This window comes from Taeniopygia guttata, chromosome 2 (genome assembly GCF_048771995.1).
Source record: "Taeniopygia guttata chromosome 2, bTaeGut7.mat, whole genome shotgun sequence".
Classification (NCBI taxonomy): domain Eukaryota; kingdom Metazoa; phylum Chordata; class Aves; order Passeriformes; family Estrildidae; genus Taeniopygia; species Taeniopygia guttata.
The window spans coordinates 43,535,570-43,548,524 of record NC_133026.1 but is presented as its reverse complement, the minus strand read 5'-3'; the positions used below and the strand labels follow the sequence as shown (position 1 = coordinate 43,548,524).

The following is a 12,955-nucleotide window of genomic DNA, read 5'->3' as shown; positions in this document are numbered from 1 at the left end:
AAGAAAGTGAACAAAATCCTTGCTCCATTAATGTTAATGGCAGTTTTGTTGTTACCTGTGTGTGACACAGGTAGTGTTTTGCCCATCATTTTCCCAGTCACTTACAGAGTCAGAAATCATATCAGAGCCATTCTCATTGTCAAAATAAGAATAGCAAAACACAGATTTTATGCCTTCTTGAAAGATAAAATGTTAAATTGCTTCAATCCACTTTGGAGAAGCAAACCCAAGTTCAGTTCTTCCAGATCTTTCACCTGAAGTACTGCAAATGTCAATATGACCTTGTCCTTTTAAATACTTCCATTTGCAAAAGACTTCAGGTCATCTCCAGTCTAGAGAGCAAGGTCTCCTTACCATCCAATTATGGAAATCTGGAAGGAATGAAGAGTTCTAGTCCACCCCTAAATAATTAATAGTCCACTGGCTATTTCTGTGATCAGCACCTATTCTGAAAGACTGAGGTTTAGGATGGCTGAGTTCTTCAAGTAAGCTACAGTAGAGGTACTGTAGAGGCAATGCTAAGATTCTCTACAGCAACAGCAAATATTATGATTGCAAATACAACCTATAACTGCAGAGATGCTATTACTTTTAAGACAGATTTATTGTGGTTTATTGCAATTAAAAAAGAACAAGTTTTTACCTAGCCTGCAAGCAGCAAACAATGGACAGATTAACTTCCCTTCCTAGTACTGTTTATAATGGTAGGGCAGAATTTTGGGTCTGTTTGGACAAATGAGAGATTTTTTCCACCCTTCCTTGTCTTAGAAGAAAATAAGTTCCTGCTAGAACTGGGAATAGTTACTTTACTCTCTTACTTAACTTTCAGCATTGGAAGGTGTGGGACCATCTACTCTAAGGTCAACTACTGTTTTTCTGCCATGAAGTGATGGGGATCTATCCAGTCTTCTTAAAGACAGGATCTAAAAGGTACACCACAGCTCAGAATTAATTTAGGATAACTAACAGAAAATATGCTTAATAATTGTAATTTTTAGATGGCTAAATAACAATAACAGTAATCCCTTGATAACTAATTATAGTACTTGACTGAGAAGGGATAACAAAGATTTTGAAAAGGGGGAAGTAAATGTAAAAGCCCCACATAAATCTAATTAAGTAACATGCCTTTTGAAACCTCTGTCCTGGATCTTGTCTCTTTTACTGCAAAACTGTTGTAAATGCCATTTTGTTGTAAGTGCCATTTTGTAAATAGCAAAATGCAGGTTACACAGAGGGCCTTCTGGGAATCAGACACACATTCCTGCATCCCTCTTTGTTCTATTCTTTGTTATCCCAAAGATGCATTAGGACTATGCTGACAATCTGCCAGCTGTTGAAAGCTCACATCAAATTTTTATGTATCTTGACATATTTTGTCTAAAAATAAATGCAGAGAGTAATGATAATTTGTCTTATCTGTGACAGATAAGACCTGTTAATTAGCAGGTAACTTTTGGATGCTCTCCATTAATAATTCTATATTTCCTGATAGACTTGTTAAATGATGACTTGTTTGTTATCTTAGCTAATGGCTTAATAATAACTGTAGCCTAAGCTAATTAACTTTGTGATAAATTTTGGTAAATAATTAATATGTATCTTCAATACAGCAATGCATGCCAATCTGTATTCATGTTCATAGCATTCCTCCAATAACTCCTCTTCTGTTTGGATAATCCTTTCATTTTGTCCTTGGCCCATGTGCAGTAAATACATATTAACTTTTGAGCTCTTGGTCCATCTATATCCTTGTCTTACCTGGTCTCTCTGGTGTGTCTAATCTACAAATTATCTTTTAACTCTTTTACCTCCAACAGATAAGTTCCAATATTAGTTGCAATATTTTGCAATTAGTTACATCTGGTGTAAGAGAAGTGAATATATCAGATTTGCTTAAAATCTCAGATGTCATTCACAGTAAAAAGAATCTTTTCATGGAACTTAATAGTAATGCACAATGATGTAGCAGTTCATAATGAAATTACTCTGTTTAAAAAAATGTGTAGTTGTATTTTTTCAAAGGAAAATGTAAAGGAGAAATGTATTGTTTATTGCATGTAAAACAAAATAGCAACCAATTCGTAGAATAAGTCTTTAACTACCTTTTCTTTTGAGTGCATTTAGTCAGGTTGTTGAAAAAAATCTATACACATATGTTCAGTGGAAACCTTGATAAAATGACAATGAAAATTCCCATATACTTAGTTCATCTTGGGAATGTTTCACCTTAGCATTGCAAGCCTGCTTAAGGTAAACTGTTCTTTGAAATATCTGACTCCTGGGGACCATTTTGGGATAAAAGGTACTGTGGATGTCCCAGGTGATGTTTTTTCCCACTTTTGACACACAGCCCATGCAGGGAAGTGCCCTGAAACACAAAGAAGCATTGCAGGCTGTGATAAAGGTGAGGGCCTATTCAAAGAAGAAATTGGAGTCCTGGAGGAGCAGAACTGGCCAGCATGGTAGGAGTGGGTTTTGCACATGGGACCCATAGGATGGAGAAATATCTTGAACAACAGAGAGAGTAGAGTAATCAGTCAGTTTCTGCAGGTTAGACTTGAGAACTGGGAAGATAGGAAGAGCTGTGAGGCTATGATTTTTGAAAATTATACTGTGAACATAAGAAGTGCTTATGTAGGGAGGACTTTTTCTCAAGAAAACTGATACAGACAACTGACAGAAGAGGGAAAGTAAAGGAGAAGATATATCTAGATCTGGCCTACCAAAACACTGTTAATGATACAAATAGCTGAGAAGAAAGACTGGGAATGTCTAAGAAGGAGATAGGGGTTGATCTGAGAGTAGAATAGGATGATAGGAAGATTCAAATGTAGAAGCAAGGAGTGGGAGAAACGGCTTAGTGAGCAACAGTTGCAAAAGACAGGACAAGAGGCAATACCCACAACAGTCTGCTAAACTGGAAACCACAGTTTTTCCAGGATAACACGCTGGGAAACCTAATGCCCATTGGGATGTGACATCCTCTCTAGTGGATCTCAACTTAGTTCTGTTATTAGTTATTCTTAATACCAATCAGAGATCTGTGTTGCAGATCTAGATGTGGTATATGATATAATCCCACATCATAACTATGTGGATTTAAAAAATAAACCTAGAGAATTATGCATTTACATACATAAATAACTATGCAGTATTGACATTGTAAACTCAAAGTCTTTTAGAGTTAATAAATTCCAGACTATTTGGATTGCCTTTGCAAATAATTGCATGCTTGTGTATAATTTTTATCCATGGGAATAAAGTAAATTCACTCCACCAGATGAAAGCACTCATTGAATCCACATGGATTCCACATGGATGCTATGCTGTGTTCTATTCACATTGCTCAGTTTGCTGGCCCAAGATTTATTTAGTGTACACTATACCAGCTCTATTATTCAAGCTTCAGAATATTCAAGCTTACTAATTTCCATATTGACATTTCTGTGACATTGTTCAGTACACTGAGTGCTCCAGAAATATGAATTAATTATTTTCTCAACATCCTTCTGCTTCTAATATTTGACTAGTTGAAAGTACATTAATGTTTCTTTTTCTGTGTATTCCTGTGTATAATTTTCAAGTTTCCTAACACAACCTTTAAAGATCAAGTGTTTTTTAGCAAAAGTTCATTTCTCCCGTAAAAAATAAGATTACTATTTGATCTCTCCCTGTCTCTTTTAATAGACATGAGAACAAAAAGAGATGACAGTGTACCTTGCAGGCTTATTCAATGTATTGATCTGTGTGACAGTGTGACATGTCAACTTTTCTATATCTTACGTATTCTAGTACATGCTCCTATCTTATAAAATTCACGTACTTAAGACATTGCATTGTCAAATTCATTATCAGTTTATTTATTGAAAGTTGATTTTTATGGAAAGTTAAATTTAAATGCTAGTCCAGGAGTAGGAATGCTATTAATTTGAGAAACTGGATATTGACAGAGTGGCTGAAATTTATATTCAGAAACTAGAGTAACAAAAAATAAAATTTTTTTAAAAGTTTAAAAAAGTTTTTTTGAACACTGAAATATTTCAGGAGCACAGTGAATTAGTGGGACAGTAGGAAAATCCAGTAATTGGAATTTTTTGGTTGAACTCAGAATCACTGCAGATTCCTGCAGTGCAGGTATTTAAATTTGGTCATCCAAACCAAAAGGGCCTTTGAAAACCAAGCAAAAGGTTCCTGTTGCTTACACAATTCAGTTTTCATAAGCAAGAGTTATGAAGGGGTCACTTATATATTCTTGATTCATCACTGCAGCCTGTAGAGCAATAGGGGAAAAGTAAGTACTAATTCTCTGATTCCCCAGCCTGGGGTCAAATCTCAAAAGTAGAAATAAGTGAGATTATAATGTCCAATAGAACTAATTGTGGACAAAACAACAAACAGGAGTTATTAACCTTGCCCACAGTGTCTCAGATGATTCTAGAAGTCTTACTATTTTCAGAGAGCAAGAATGTTCTTGAGCATATCCAGTTTCATCAAAATTTCTTTGTGAAGCACAGAGAAGAACAGAGGAAATTATTATCTCATGACTTGCAAGGCCAAACCATTGAAATTATAGCCTTGTGAGAAAGAATGTAAATCAGAAAGAATATTTAATTTTTGGGGTTTTTGGGTTTTTTAAAAGCTTCCATAGTAGAGTAGTATGCTCTTTACCATTTAGAATGACTGCTAGCTGAGAAATGCGCACTAACCATTTATGAATGATACAGCTGCAAGGCATTATCACAAAAACAAAAGAACATTTTATTGCCTAATAACATTCCTCAACACTAATTCATCTGTGAACAGATCACTACCAATAGTAGCAGCAATGAAAAGGCTTCTGGTGAAAGATCTAAGTTACATAATATGTGAAAGCTGTGTTGCTTTTATAGCAATTTAATCTCAAGCCTTATCTGTATACCTGTTAGAGACCCCCCACCCCAATAATTGCTTAATGCCCTATATGCATGATCCACAACTGGATACATATTTTCATGGCAGATTTTGCAAAAATGTATTTTGGTTTTATAAACATTCTGAAGTAAGTCAGAATGCAATTATCTGATTGCTGGAAGACAAAAAATTCCATGTTAGTTCAAGAGCTGTTTTATTGAGCTCTGTTCAGTTTTTCAAAGCATTCAGAAGTTTCATTATGAAATTACACCAGGCATCCCTAGCTCCAGCACCATAGCACTGAAAATGGAATGCCCATCACCTGCTGCTTTTCACATTTTCAAGGCTATCCAAACCACTATCCAATCACTATCTAATCCTGCTCGCCAAAGAAACTGTTTACAGCTATTTCAAAAGTTAGTGTAGCTTTGTGTGTATGTGGTTTGTAGTATTCACATCTTACTAGGCTACTTAAGCTGCTCTCTCCCATCCCCTGTCCCTTTTTTTGCTATGAAAAGTTGGAAATTAACTATAGTGACTTTCCTTTCATCTCACTTCAGTCAGAATGCCTAAAAGTCATCAGTGATGGTATTTCAGGCTATATTCCTGTGTGTAGCTTTACAACTTAGTGTAACTTGCCTCAGGAAAGCGTGACACAGAAAGCCACCCTGTCCCTGCATGGCAGAGCTGGCACGTCACACACTGACACACATGATGCATCTGATTTAATTGACATTTGGACCTGAAACTCCTGATGGAGCCAGGAAAAGCCTTGATTCTGGGAAGTGTGCTTCCTCCTCAATGCAAACAGATCTCAGATCTGAGAGATCACACGCGATTTACCCTGCAGTCCTTGACTCTGAATCTCCAAATAACATTGTGGAGCTTGTGAAGAAAAATAAAGTGATTGAACCCACAGAGGTGGTTGGTATTCCCTATAGGCATAATCTCTCACCTTTATTGTTCACAGGCAAGAGGTCTCCTCATTTATATGAGAGATGTTTTAAGCTCTCTCTTTAACATCAGTGATCGCTAGTGCTGGTCTGGAGGAGGGTGGGGAATATTCCTAGGCAACACACCCTCTCCTTGGAAGAAGGCTCTGAAGAGATGGGCACAGGTGTTTATAAAGCTTGTGTTATGAGCTATTTAGAGTGATAATCAGATTATATTAACAACAGAAGGAAGGTGTAACATATACTGCAGTAATGCTAAACTGCATTGCAAGCTGTGGACATTGAAAAGCTGATACTTTGTCTTTCCCCCATTATTGAATGACAGCTACAATGTAAGATTGCCGGACACAGTGAGTCATAAAAAGAGCATCTGTCAGCATGATTTTCAGCTCTTTCCCATTTCCTGTAATAAGCAGAAGCAGTACTTTGGAAATTTCTCTTTTCTTTTGAGTTGGTAGATATTTTTTCTTAGATCGTTACAGTTTCACCTTCATTTCCCTCATGCTGTTGCTGGTTTCATTTTTCTCATTATGACCAAATCATTGAGTCCCTTACCAATTTCTCAGTCTTGCAGGGATTCTGGTATTTTAGATTCTGGTGATGAAAAGGTATTTCACCCTTAATATCCAGATCACTGGGTTTTTTGGCTGAATTAATGGAAACAGAAGTAGATGAATGTGAGAAAGCACAAGCAGCAAGGCAGAAAGTTAACAGCAGTAAGTTAACACCCCTTCTAGCATCCATTTCAGGCAGTATGCTATCCATATTATCTTCCCACTCCTTTTGCTTTGCTTTGACACAGATCGTGACCATCAAGTAGAATATAAGGCATATGCTGTTGTTTTTAAGCATAAGCATATGGACAGTTATGTAACCTTATTTAGTGCTAGTTTGGTTTTTTTGGCCAAATTCCTCTGAACTTCTGCTGTCCTATTTTTAGTGTATGGTGGGGAGGCATGTAACAAAAGAAGCTCAAATACATTCTTATTTATACATTTTAATTTGTGGAAAATACAAATTATTATTGTACTATACTAATAACCAGTTTTGGATTATATTAATTAATCAGCTTTTTTACTTAACAGTGAAGTGAAATTAGCTAGTGTGCTTATTGAATTACTTGGTCAGCAAGTAAGTGCTATCCACTCGAGAAGAGGTTAGACTAAGTTTAAAAATGCTTGAACTGTCCTTCAGTAGGGGTGATGTTATAACAGCCATGAAAAGAGCCATGTTCACTATTATAAAATCACAGAATTATTTTATTTGTCTTCTGGTCCAAGTTGCATTTTGAGAGGAAGAATATCTTCCACTATAGGAAAGTCAAGAATAAAATTCATGAATATATAAGCCAATTTCATAATTTCTCAAGCTTTTTACTGACGTTTTTCACCCACAATCTGCAAAACAAGTGGTTTGTTAGCCAAAAAGGCACTGCGCCTTTTTTTTTTTTTTTAAACTACTAATCATGTTCAAACGGAATCTTTTTATTAAGAGGTAATTATTTTCATAACACCAGATATGCTGATTAATTATTTCAGTGTGAATCTTATAATCTGAAATTATCTGACCCTTACAAGAAAACTTTTCTCTGTACAAATAAGATTGCAGTGAAGTAAAGTATAGAATACTCTTATATAGAAATAGACTAAAAGTGAATTGTTAGTATATTGTATTTGAATAAAGTAACATTTTGGTAGTCATTAAGAGAAAAGGAAGTGTTTAATTAATTTATTTGCTGTTATTTTCTTATGTAAAAGTGACTAGCAATTATGTCTTTGAATAAAATTTGGTTTTCTCTCTGACCAGTGCTGAGAGAGCTGGCGCACCCTGTTTTTTAAGAAAACTAATGTAGCTTTTGACAGAAGCACTAAGTGATGAGTTGGCACATGGCAGACAAAGGACAAACTGTTCAGTTGTGGCCCTAAATTTATTTTGGTTCAACCAGTAAACAGGGACACAGCATGGACTTTGCTGATTAAAAGCAAAATTAAAAAGCCTGAAGCTGCATTTGACAGTGTTCCAATTTGTAACCAGCTCAACACATGGGATTCTGTTTCCTTTTACTTTGTGGCTTCCGGGATCCCTATGCAGAATATTACTGTTTCATTGTGTGTTATTTTCTTCCCTCTAGGATAATTAATTTCTTCCTCTCGATTTCCTACACAGACTTAATACTCCTCTGCCCAAAATGCGAAATATTTGTAGCTTACCATATTGTTCTTTGTTTCACTGCTCCTGCCTTTACCATCTAGAAGGACCTACCTCTTCCAGCCTTTGCTTGGGTGAGTGTTCTCAGTGCGAGGGATCAGAGTCAGTGGAACTATGCATTTGTGGTGAGTAATCCCACAGGTAAGGATTTCCAGGAGGGGCTTCCAGGCAAGTGTTTTGCATATCTTCACATTTTCTTTGCTATTTTTATCTCATACATACCCTTGTGTATCTCTTCTTTGTGTCTTGTCTGAATGGGCTAAAAAGCAGCATCGGTCTGTATTGCAGGAGGCAACACAAAGTTAATTTCTGATCATTAACTTCATCTACCTCAAGAAGTACCTTTTAAAATGTGAATACTGCTATTAAAAGCAATACAAATCTGTTACAACAATAAGTTTGCTTACACTGTATCACTGTTTTTAATACTTATATTAGTACAAGGTCTTGAAGGAGAATTTGGAAGTGGGAATTTCCTTGCCATTAATTATTTCTCAAATTACTAGAGTCTTAGCCATTAATAGCTTGAGGTTTTAAAATTTTTATGTTGTATATTTTCCCAGAATTAAAAATATACAAAGTTTCAAATGTGCTAGGCCTTGAACATCTGTTTCTAGAACAAACATGTCTTTCTTTGGTTTTGAAAGAAGGCTTATATCTCTATGTGGCAACAGCATTGGACTTCGGATAACAAAGTGTTGAAAAATGCCCAACTGAAATTCCCAGTCTTAGGTGAAGTGGCCAAATACAATGGGTTGGATTCATCCCTGTAATATCACTGACTTCTCAACAAGAGGTAAGAAAGTGCAGGTGGAAAGTCTGTGGTCAGCATGCAAATTTAATACAGCACAGCTAAACCTGTAATCAACAGCAAACTGATCAAAGATGTTTTCCTCTCTTCTTCCGTTTAAGGTGTCTGTTGTATTAGCTGGCTATGGGAATTTAGAACAGATCAAGATGAACACAGGCTAACAGAGGTCAGAAAAACCATCATCCTCTGAAGTTTTGCCATTGATTATGACTGAGTAGAAGTTTTTGTCTGTGAAAAAGAAGACCACAGGTTAATCCCTGAGTGTAGTAGTGAAGTCTGGTATTTTCTGAGTCAGCAAGATATGTTCATTTGACGCTAACTTACCTATCAACTTTCTTCATGTTGTTTAGAAGAAAATTGTTAATAGTATTTTCTACTCCTTTGAAACAGAAGTTAGTTCTGGAACGGCAGAACTGACCTTTTACCATCCAAGATGACTTTAGCTTCAGATTCAGAAGCATCAGAGTGGGCTAGATCCCTTTTAAAACAAATTTTCTTATTATTTCTTACGATTATGAAAACAGGATTTCTGCCGATAAGTGGGAAGCTGCAAACACCGAGATCTTGTCTAAGCAGTAGGTGGCAGACTGCTCCCAGTAATCCTTAGGAAGCTGTGACTCAGCCCTTCTTAATGCTCACGGGGCTGCAGTTAAAGGTGATGAGAAGAGTTGTAAAGGTGGGGAGACTCCTAAGGTTCAAGTAGTCTGCCTAATTTCACAGAGCATGCCGGGGATACTCAAGTCAGCACTCGCCAGGCGAAGGGATGTTGCTCCCACACGCCTTGTGTTATCAGTTCCTAGAGTAACTGTGGCTGTTACCCTGCCCTGCAGCAGCTGGGTGACCTCGATCTTGTTTTGGAGGATTTGCTGCTGTTGACAGAAAGCCAGCTCTGTCATGGCTTTGACACCTCTACACAGCAGTATGCCTGTAGATTTGTCACTATTTGGAAATCCCTTTAAACTCCCAAGACCACAAGGAGTTTTTTAACCAAAATAGAGTTTAACACATGGAATTATATATCTGAGGATGTCTGTGGATACACCACAGCCTCTACTGATTTCTACATACACAAAGCAGTTTCTGAACAGTACCCAAAAAGCTGGGATCCAGTCTTCTGACAAAACATCTTTTTCTTTTTTTTTTTTTGCTTACCCCTTACCTAAATGATGTTAAGGTGGAACAAATCTCTTCTCTTTATAGCAGATTTTATTTTGAATTTAAATTCACCTTGAGGAGTTTTCCCAATGCCCTGCTGCTAGTAATTAATGTACTTAAGGATGCACCTTATGCCTTGCCTTTTGTGTCATATGTTTCATTTCAATAGAAGCATGTGGTGCTTACACAGACTGCCTTCCCCATCACACTTGTTTCTCATGCCATTATTTTGCTGACTGTCAGATTCTATCTAGTGTATACCAAGACATTTCATTACCTACCTAGAATTAGGCTCTTGTATCAAAATAGAGGACTGTCCACAGACTGCTGGAAATCACATAATCCAATGGTTGGCAGCTTGGGGGAGCTGCCCATCCACTATGCAAAAATGTTGAATCTGATTTATGGAATGATTTACTTAGCATTCACCAGATTATTTAAAACTCGTTTTGTTACCAGACAAGTTCTGAAAGCAAAATAATTTAAAAAAGTAGACTTTCATACTAGGAAATGCATTATAAAAGTACAAAACAACCAAACATTATGGAATTTACATTTTTATTAAGATTATGCTAATTTTAGCTGCTTCTATATTTAAGCTAACTCTTGAGACTGACCCTTTAGGCTCTGCTGATGGTTAGTGGGAATCCCATGGATACGCAGACTCATAGTTCTTTTGGGTCTACTTTCCTGCTCAGGCTATGTTACATTTTGACTGCGTTATTTGGCTAGACTAAGATTATGACATTCGTATTCAAGATGATTTCTCTTGCTTTTATCTCCCTTAAAATTTCTTTAGAAATCATACATGATGAAACACAATGAAACATTTTTTTTTTTAAACATTTCCTTTCCATGTGTCATATTAGCTTGCTGTGTTTTATATTAGTTGCTTAGTGTATAAATAAAAGATTGGTTTGAGAATGGGGTGTTGTCCAGCTATGCACAGTTCCCCTACTTCCTCCCTCCTATATGCTCTTTCAGGCTCAGGGGAAATCGGGAGTGATCTTGTCACAGTAGTATTTACAAGGGCTCAGTGAACATGTAAACACATGGTGGAAAACAAAAACATCTCTGAGAAGAACAGAAAGAGTAACTTCAGGACTTCTTGACAGAAGAGCCCATTTTCAAAATTTTTATATTTGATTATTAGAAATCTCCCAAACCAATACCTATGACCATTCCTATAGTATTTCCAGTTTTCTTAGAATTTACTTGAAACAGATAAGAATCTGTAACATTCTTCTGTTCTGCAATGCAGTTCTTTTAAAGTTTGTCATTGTTATTTCAGGATACACAGCTCTTTCTTGAATAGTCAAGGCCTATCATCATCAAGACTCTCATATTAGACTTTGTGTTTTCTCTGATGACAAATACAGACTAGATTTTAAAAATACATCCTAGCCCAGAGAGGTACATTATTATAAATAATGCACTTAAGAAGAGTCAGACAATGTCTGCACTCTCCAAAGTGGCAGTTACTTCATTGAAATAAAGAAGGAAGTTTGTTTTGCATGTTCAGTCTGCTTTGGTTACAAAAGCAAGCTATGGTTATGAAAATCTCCTAAAATCTCTGAATTTTGTTCAGAGTTATTTTTTTGAAGCATCAGGTGAATAAATATTAAGTAATTGTACTCTGGCTGGCAATTCTTCAGAATATAGGATTCTTCTTAGGGCTCAAGTCAGGCAGTCATTAATGACAACAGCACTTCATAATGAAGAGTGGTCTTTACAGAGGGTTGGCATTCAAACCATAGTGAAACCTCAACCAGACAACAGACCAAGCAGCCCAGCTAGTGGGTTTTTTTTATAATATTGTTATTACTGAATGTATGGTCAGAAAGGAAGAGAGATAAATCAGCAGAGATTATGCTTGGTGCATACACTGAGGTTCAAGTGTGGTAGTTAGAACAAGGAGTTCAAGGTTCAAGGGAATTAATAGCTCATTTGGTTCACATACATGGCCAAATATTTTGGTCATTACAATATGTAAAATTAAGCTTATAGTACTCACTCTATTGTTGTCCTTCACCTATATCCTATCAGTAGCTCAGAGGTGAAAGCAAATAGCTTTACAAGAGAAGACAACTCTGTAACTGTGCTGCAGATAAGCTAACCACAGCATGCATGGTTTAGTATTACCTGTCTTTTTCAGATCCTTCTTTCCAAACATTTAACTGAATGAAGTGAAAAATTAGGCCTTCATTTAGCAAAAGGGCACTTCTATGTCTTTATTTGAAGAGTATTCCAGATTACTGTGCTTTTTCATCTCTATCTTCTTGTACCAAGAAAAGAGGAGTCTGTTTGTTGTGGGTAATGGATTGATAAAGCTCTCTTCCACCACCATATTACAGAGGATACAGAAGATTCTCATGTAGTGCTGCTTGTATCAGTAGCAAATTATCTCATCTATATACGTGTAACATGCTATGTCTGAATTGTTCATTTGACTGCCCTGGAGGAGTCGGTCCGTGCTGTAAAAGTATCTCTGTATATAGATTCTAATAAAACAAGTGAAGAAAACTGTTGTATAACAAGTAAAACAGTAATTCACTAATCACATCTATTTTAATCTTAAATGCATGTGTTTCAAAAATGCTGAATAAGATGTAGGCTTCAAATCTGTTTCAGCTCTTGCTGCTTCCTGAAGAGCAGCCAGGAGAAACTGTGAGAATGCCTTAGAATGGAAAGAATGAAGGACCTCCACTTCTAAGAAGTACTGGCACTGTCCTCAGACAGCTCAATAGTTGTGGGTATTATGGAATTTTGCTAGTCTGCCTGTAATTATTGATCCAAAAGCTGTCAACACTTGTATATTAGAGAATGGAAAGCTTACCAGTTTGGACCTTAAATTACAGTCCACATTTATTCTCATCTTTCTAAAGAAAAGACTTTATGATCAGACTGCATTTTACAACTTTTCTTTCCATAGTTT

The 12,955-nt window shown here is 36.4% G+C and overlaps 1 long non-coding RNA gene across 4 annotated transcripts in view; it reads left to right on the top strand.

Annotated features, from left to right (window-relative positions):
- Positions 1 to 826: 826 nt before the first annotated feature.
- LOC115493710 (uncharacterized) overlaps positions 827 to 12,955 on the top strand; it is a 79,711-nt gene continuing 67,582 nt past the window's right edge. For all 4 annotated transcript variants that reach the window (XR_005979522.2, XR_012054613.1, XR_005979521.2 and 1 more), the window contains exon 1: positions 827 to 930. This is a non-coding gene — a long non-coding RNA (uncharacterized lncRNA). The remainder of the gene's footprint in view (positions 931 to 12,955) is intronic.